Raw genomic sequence first — 9,171 nt, forward strand, 5'->3', positions numbered from 1 at the left:
GGTTCTGAAAGGATGTATAGCTGTCAAGAAGCTATTACTGAAAAAAGGAAATAGACAAAAAAGGAGAAAATTTGCAAATCAAACAAAGAAGCTGCTGGTGTTTTCAGAACAATGGACAGGTCACCACAGAGTCCAGACCTCAACATGAAAAAAACAGAAATGTGTTTGGGATTATAAGGATTGTGAGAAGCAGAAAATGCAATTAACTTCTAAGACTGAACTTTGGAAGAGATGAAAAATATCCCTGCAGTTTTTATAACAAATTTAAAGAGAGTCTCCCAAAAAGATGTAATAAATGCAAAAGGTGGAAACACTGAATACTGAAAGTTTTGATCTATTTAATTGCTGAGGCTTCTGTGTAATTTTCTGTTAAATATGTATATTGATTGCTTCTCTTGATGTCTGTTTGTTTTTATTTTGTTTTTTTTTACTTGATGCTAAAAAATAAATAACTTGTATTCTAATGTCTGTTTTGACTGCAAATTAAGTAAATGAAGGGTGATCTTTGAAATTGTCACAGTACTGCATGGATATATGGATGGTGTGACAATGCAACAGAATCCAGACGCTCGCTGTGTAAAAGGGCGAAAGGTAGTTTAATGGAGTTAAGCAAAAGCGGAGTCAAAAAACAAGCATGGGTCAAAACCAAACAGCATATACAAAACACAACGATCATCATATCACTGTGAACGAAACCAAGGGGCAAGACAAAAGGGCAGGTCGAAAAACAGTCCAGAAGGTCAAAAACACAGAACAGCAAAATAACCGGCAACAGTATCCAAAAAGGGGTAAGTCGAGAAAGCGAAACAAAAGGTCAAATACACAGCAGTCAAAAGATCAGAAATAACACTCAGTAAGTTCGTAAAGAAGCAATACTTCGCACTGAACTTCACTAAAGCCCGGGCTTATAAACTATGCTGTCCTGATCATATGATCTAAAACACAGGTGCAAATAGTTAATACTCAGGAGAACGAGAGCGCTGATAGGAGCGAGATATGGTCAGAAGTCATGTGATCCCCCTGAGGATTGTAGGTATTGGAGTCCGTAGCATTCTCCAAGTCAGAGGGAAGTGGCCCAGTCATGTGATCCTCCTGAGAGTTCTGGGTAATGAAGTCCATATCATGCTGTGATACTGGTAAATGCGTGACGGATGGATGGATGGATGGATGGATAGGTAGATGGACGGATGGATATCTTGATAGAATGATGAACAGAGCTATGGATGATCCTTTAATAAATAAGAAAGCCAGAAAACTTTAAGAGTTAAGTTCTAATAACATCCAGAATGCCTGATGTTCAGAAGGCAGACTACTTAATTAGACAGTAGAATATTTTGCCAGTAAGTTATTGATTTTCCCAAAAGACAAATAATAAAATATTAAAATAAAAGACCTTATGGAGTCCAGCTTGTAGTGTTTCAGTCTACACTGTATAAGTTATTATTGAAGAAAATAACAATGATTAATATGACCAGAGATTCTAAACTTTTGGATTGTGGTGCAGAAAGATTACTTTAGTCTCCATTTCTGGAAATTTCCCTTAAGCTTCATAATGGCTTTATCACAGTACATTATAAAGACTAGAAACTGACTTCCATTTTTCAACTAGAAACTTGATTACACTTACATCTGCAGGAGAAATTGAACAAGGTGCAATGCTACTAAACCTAAACCGCATATAAAAAGGACAGAGGCCGAGTTGCCCAAAAATAATGTCCCACCTTAATTTACTTTAGAGTGTACACATTTCTGTCATTCTCTCATGAACAGCGAGCGTCCTCTGTTTGATTATACATCATTGTATCTCAGAGGACTGACCGGCATGCACTTGTCATTCTGTCCCACTTACAAAGGACATATGTTTTATGTGAGGGGAATTTGTTTTCATGATGCAAATCCCACAAGAGACAGACAGAAGCTGAGAGAGGAGGAGTGAGCTAATATGAGGGAGAAAGAGAGAGAGAGACACTTGTCTAGTGGTTCCCCTTCAGTGCCTGAGTACGTCAGTGCCAAAGCCTGTATCCCAAAGCTCAGGGGGACTGGAGAGTTATACCCAGAGTGCATGATCATTACCATGCTAAATTTATATTGATTGCCGGAGCTTAAGAGCTAAACGCCAGCCTGCTCCCTGGACGCCGCCACAATATATGGTCAAAAGTGATCTGCTAATCCAACTGCAACATGTGCGACGCGTTCTTCATAGCAAATAGACCACATTTCAGACTCAGCATACGAACCTCACCATCTCCCTCAGTGCTCCATGCTGAAGTGAGTGATTTAGCCCAGCTCGGAGGTGTCTTGTTGCACGCACCTTAGATGAGCAGGGGGCATGAAAAGTATTTGTGCTCCCCTTCAGCTATGTGTATAAAGTTGACGTCTGGCCTCCACGGACGCTTCTCATTGCGCATACTGCTTATATGCTTGCCCTTGACATTATCAGCAGCTTGACGAGGCCCTCAGGCTGAAATAGTGCTGAGATTGTGGCCTGCTTTAGAGCCGGCGAGTGTCCAGCGGCTAAGTGCTCAGTAGCCGAGCTCCACAGAGCAGCCCACCAGGGAACGTCCCTAATTAAACAGTGATTAAATTAAGGGCCGATGTGAGCAAAATGCGGCTTGATTGACAGGCTGTTTTTCTCACTCGCACTCTCTCCTGGGTCAAGGTGCTGTGCACAGACTCAGCAATGACTTCTGAGGCACTGGTCTCCAAAGGCCTCCCATTTCTCCACATAACCTCAACTTTATGCTTGGCTTTTCTCTATGAAATGGATTATGTCCTGTTTGAGGTAATAATTTTTAAAAATCTTTTAGAGTCTTTTGCATGACATTCATGCTATGCAAGTGGAAAACTAACCCTCAGATGTCCTTCATTTTTAAAAAAAGTTAAGTAAAACTGTCACACGAGTATTATAACCACAAATCTATGCTAGCTTTTTTTCTATATAACAACAATATAACAACTAAAACCTTCATATAGATTTTTCATAAAGCAGACTGCAAGTAAATTTAAGCACTGAAGGTTCTTAAATAATCATTGAGTCCTCTGGTGGCAAAGCCCTCTCAGTGTATATTACAGCCTCAAACAGCTGCATGGTATATGGAGATGGATTGTAGCTACGCCTTAGAGCGGGAGTTGTTTGCGAGGATGACTTGGAGATGGCAGGTATTGATTTTGTGCTCAATGAGCGCCGGCAAACCAAAAGGCCCAAGTCTACAGAGCACATGAAAGGATCACACACAAGACTCGGCACACAGATGTGCCTTAAAGATGTTGCAATTAAACAGAAGGCCACAAGGCCCAAAGCTCCGCCAACATTCAGACCCTGATTCATGTTGGTTTGCAAGGAACAAATTTTCTAAAATTCTATAAGAAGATCTTCATGACTACATAAAGTAGAACTAAAACAACACTAGGCTGAACCAACTGATTACAGTACACTGGGGCTTTGATTTAATGCACCCCATGATTCTTCAACGATAGCCCAGTAATATGATGTTGATGTGATTGCAATTAATTAGTGAAGTCAGGAAACAGCAGAGCTCTGCACTTCCACTTTCCTGCCTTTAGTTCTTAGGGCAAATGGCGGATGCCCTAAGAACCTTCAGAGCATCTGAATACAGTTTTTGCTGAGACACAGTGGGACACAGGAAGCGATCAAAAACAAAGTGCAGTCCCGGAGCGCAGCATGACTGTGGGGTGTTTTAGTGAGTATGCCATGTGCAGACTGCCATAACAGCAAGAGCAATGCCAGGCCAGCTGACCTCATCATCCTTGACATTTACCACGCCGCACAGCGCTGCGTTTTCCTTTCCTCCCACAGAGTGCTGCAAACAAGTATGACATGGCTGTGGGATTAATCTTAAGCTCCACCTATCTAACAGTCTGTTCTGACCCTCTGATTCATCCCTTGACTTATGCACAAAAGAGATATTGAAAAGTGACTAATAATAACAATATTCATATATGAGAGTCAGTATTTTGTCATTACAAAGGGATTATCTTAATAAACTAAATTAAGCTCAGCATGAATGGTTGTACTATGTTTTTGGGACTGTTACAATGTTGGCTAATATTGACTGACATTCTCTTTTCCAGGACATATCTTCTTTATGAGACTTGAGACTTTTGAGAAAATGCGTCTAGCCAGGATTTCTAAATTGCCTGAAATGTCAGACATTTGGCTTTCTACAATCTGCACTGTGCTGCCTTCCTGTCCCCAGTGTTCCCTTTTTTGAAAATTAAAATATGTTCACCATATAATTAAATGAAATAGGTTTGGAAATATAATATTTTCTAATAGTATGTTAGCACTAAGCTAACACCGATGCACATCAAAAAAAATTTGCCATTGTAGAACATATAAACACTTGTAAAAAGACATTCCATAGGTTGTATTTGAAGCCTTTAAGCAGGTTTTAACATATTTCACCTTGTATGCAGCAGTTTTAGAGTGACTCTTTTGGAAAAACAGCCTAACAACTGACTGAAACCTTGTTCGACTATGGCTTGTATTCACAGTCGGTGACGTATCTAGGACTTCCAGATATGTTTCTTCCTCATGAAACTGGCCCCACCCATACTAAATCAAAATGTGATTGGTTGATTCCACTGTCACTTCCTAATTGCATTGGCAGTTAATCAAATATGCAAGGCCTTCAGTTCAGCTTCCAAAGACCAAACCAATGAGAAAACTTGCTTGATAGTATCTAATAAGATACCACAAAGAAAAAATCCTGATTGGACAATTTTCTGTCGGGCATTTCAAGATTTGTTTCTGACCAAAACTTAACAATGAAAATAAGAGTAGAGCTAGAGTACTTGCAGTGTTACATAGATATTAAACAAGCATGATGATCATATTAAATAAAAATTACAGACTTATTTCCTACTCTTTAAAGGCCTAGATTCCCCTGAGCGTTCTCCATTGCAAAGTAGTTTTAGCTCCTTCAGTCATTAAAACTCAGCTCTCCAGATGCTAAACTGCATTATTTTACCTGTTGTTGTTGTACTGTTATCATTGTTGTTAGTCTCTTTTACTGTGACTGTAGTCGTTCCTGTGCTATGTTACTGCTATTTTAGAGAGAAGGATGCTTGATAAAACTGAATAGAAGTATGTGACACGAGCTGTTGATCCAAAGCCACTTGGGAGTTTGGAGGTAAGACGTAAATAATAAGGTTTTGATAAGGTAATAAAAAGTTAAACTGTGGGGTACATGAAACAAGAAAGTAATGAGTCATAGATTTTATTCATTTAATTAATATTTCTTAAACAATTAACAATGATTATGTTTTTGTTTTTTTTGTTTAGTTTTGTTTTGACTTCCTTAGCAAAATGACATTTCTTTCCAATTTTCATTTTCTTTCCTCAAAGCAGTTTGGCAAGAATGGTATATGCTAAAATGGACCACAAATAGTCATGACAGAAGCAATAAGTCACCAAATAAGTAAATTACAGGCAGTTATGGTTAGCTGTTGTTACTGATAGCAAAATCTAACCTTAACCTACTCTAATCCTAAACACAGCTGCATCAAACCAAAAGAGCCTGGTGGCAGCAGCCATATATTATTACCGCAAACAGAGCGACTCGAGTCGGCCCTGATTTCTATCAGTGGTGTAACAGCAGTTAAAGCCTGTGACTCTGGGCTCACAGCAGCGGGAAAGCTGATCTGTGTGAGCGTGCTGCAATCTAGCCCGGGTATCTGAAACTAATCTCCAAGGAAGTCTGTCAAGTCCATGCACATAACGCTCTGATGGAAAGGGAGCGGTAAATGCTTCATAAAGCTTTCATAAATATGCAATCGGTGGGCTAATAGCTGTTTCTAAAACCTGTTTCAGCCCCTTGCTATCGGCCCGGGAGCCCACTGGGAGTTTTCATGGCACAGGGGGCAGGGGGAATAACTTTTCCATTCGCCTCTGCGGAATTCAGCCATGCTTTGATCTAGTGCCCAACTAAACCATGGCAAGTGAGGCTATTTGCAGGAAACTGTGCCAGATTTAACACGGAAATATGCAACTTCCATATGCAGGACGTTTAAAAATAAATCAAAAAGAAGAAAAATAAAGAAAGAATTATATGCAAGATGTGCATTTGAAGCTTTATTCACATGCATTACCACAATCTAAACTACTACCAACATATGAGCATTAACATTGTTCTAATAATTTTGATCATTCTTCATTTAAACACAATGAAAATGCATGAACATAAACGTTCATCACTGCTTCATTTTACAGCCCAAGGCAGCGAAATCTACTCCTGATCACCGGCCATTCACAGCCCCAGCCTGTACCAGCAGACAGTAGATCAACGTGCCCTTGGTTATCAGAGAGTAATGCTCATCAGAATGGCTGTATTTCTCCATAAACCTTAAGTCTCACACACAATGAGAAATGGCGAGATAAGGGCCCAGAGACCATTTCTCTTGACATTCACGACAGCAAACCCATCAGTCATGCTGTCAGAGGCAGTGGTCTGGGCTAGTTTAGGATTTATGAGGAATAATGATGGGTTGAAAATAGCGGTAAAGCCCTGCCCTTACTTTCGCTTTGGAGTGTTATTACTTTTGCTTTAGAGCATTATGCGCTAAAATGGGCCCGGCTCGAGATGCTGTTTCTCTTGGCCACGGACTTTTCATATATTGCATGAGATTCTGCAGATTGGTGCTAGGCGAATATATCAGATTGCTTTGAGGACACTCCAATTCACTTGAATACAGGTGTCTGAAGGAAATGTGACCAAGCTATACAGAAATAAAAACAATACAGAAAACATTTTAAATATTAAACAAGGCAATTGTTATTAGAAAGGTTGTAGTTTAATAAGTTAAAAATGAATTGTTCTGGCATTTTCCACCATGAGAAAAGTGTAAAGATGAGGCAAAAGCGGATCCTAACTATACAATACTCTGGACTTTTCAATGATTTAAACAAATTCAATTTGATCTGACTTTTGATTTAAACATCACGGTCCAATTTAATTTACAATTTGCTAGAGGAACTATCCAATATATTCTAGACATACTCCAGAAGTCTAGACATACTCCAGAAGTCTAGACATACGCAATCGTATCCAAATCTCTTGCAAACATTTTGTTTTGGCCCAGGAGACCTCTCTTGCAAGCATTGTAGACAAGACTGGACAGTAGATTTCTCACTGTAATGTAGCCCAATCTCCATCCGTTTGGAATTGAAAATAGAATTGTCTGGGGACAACCATGAGAAATTTTGGGCTAAATATTGGTGGGAAAGTGGATTTTTATTTAATAGGATGAGAACTATCTGAGTGAAATTTCTAAACCAACCCAATGTCTCATGAAGGTGGAGCTCGAACTAGAGGGCAATGATGTGCTTGTCAACATCGTTCAATGGACAACAAGCCTGTCATTAGCCAACAGATGGAACATAAGTTAGCCTGGCTGAAAAGTCCCCTAGAAAACTCAAATTAAGCATGTTGATGTGCGTTGCATATGTGTATACAGTAAAAACACATTATATGCTGTAAAAATAAAAACGAAAAACAGTTCCATTAGCTAATGATAGCATTTTGCCAGCTGGCCTATTTTGCTAGCATTATTGAATATACTCTGGATGTTAACACACCAGAGCACAGAATAGAGGAATTTGGGAGCTGTTTTTAGAAGGACATACTCGTTTTCAGTAAATTTCACTGCAATTCATCTTAAGAAGTTGTCCCCAGATGTGCCTAATTATGAGATCACATCTGGCCCTGTGAGACTGGTTTTGTTTTTGCTAACATTAGTACTACATTATTTAATTATCAAAGAGAAAAAAAGCCTTGTTTCAAACTCAGAGTTACACTTTTTTCTTTCAAAGCTTAAAATGAAATGTTTGTTTCAATCAATTTTCAATCAATTTGAAACTTTTTATACTATATAAATATATAAAAATTATATAAAAATATATAAAAACTCCTGCTTTTAGCTGCAGAAGTATTTTATCTCCCCCGCCACTTTCTGCAGGTGTTACTTGCTGAGACAGTGCCTGGGCTAAATTCAAGTCAAGTACAGCCACTAAGATGCTTTGAGCACAGGAGACCTTTGATCAGGGTGGAAAACAGTCTTGAGACCAAAAGCGTGTTTCGGCATGGCCAGCGGATAAGCAGTGACACCGGTCCAACACACAGGTGACTACTCGATCAATCGCGTCTTGTTCTAAGAGAGATGAGAACTGCAAATGACTCATTTAAGATCAAGACAGAAGTAGGGGTTCGCTCTAAAGCAATTCTGAAGTACATGCTCTCTGGAGGGGAAAGCTTTTGAGACGGTCTTTAAAAATGGAGCACGTCTGAAAAGCTCTTCTTAATGACAATCTGTACTCAGCAGAATCTGAACCATGTGCTACAATATCCGATACAGTTCAGTGCTCATGTACCAGTGGCTTTTAACTGTATGTAGAGTGATGAGTGACAAGTTCAATTTATTTATTCAAGTCACAAGTTAGTTTTCTTTGCAGAGTTTCTGGCAACTGCGAAAGCAGAAAGAAGGCAAGAATGCCAGTCTCTATTGCTAGATTTCCTTGCAGACCTCCAATGAAGGGCATATCCTTTGGTGCAAATGCAGAGGGGATGGGGGACATGCTCCTCCTGCTTTTTTAAAAAACTTGAGATTTTGTGGGGTAAAGAAAAAAATTGGAGTAGCAATATATATATATATTGATAATATTTTCAATATATTAAATCTTCCACACCAATCACTTTTTGCACTGTCATTACAACCTAAACAGATGGTGACTGCATAAGTAAAAGTGCTCCATGTGCACAGTGAGCTGTGCCCAAATAGTCTGTCAGTGTGCAGCAGCACTTAGTGAAGCAGGTAGCCTAAGAGCAAACTTCACTACTTTTTATTTGTGCCAAAACTACATGGTTATCTGTCTACTCTACATCCACATATGCATTTTTAAATGTGCAAAAGTATCCAGACATCCCTGCTACTGAGTGAATTCATCTAACATTACTGACACAAGTGTTCAATTGTGCAAATACAGCTTGTATAACCTCCATGGAAAAGTACTGCCAATGAAATGCAATGCTCTGGAGGAGCCACACATTAGCCTAATGTCACCATGCCCAATGATAAGCGTCGGCTAAAGGGTATAAAACCCCCAGGCACTGGACTATGGAACAGTGGAACTGCGGCCTCTGGAGTGACGGAACA

The sequence above is a fragment of the Colossoma macropomum genome, unplaced genomic scaffold (genome assembly GCF_904425465.1).
Source record: "Colossoma macropomum unplaced genomic scaffold, Colossoma_macropomum, whole genome shotgun sequence".
Taxonomy (NCBI): domain Eukaryota; kingdom Metazoa; phylum Chordata; class Actinopteri; order Characiformes; family Serrasalmidae; genus Colossoma; species Colossoma macropomum.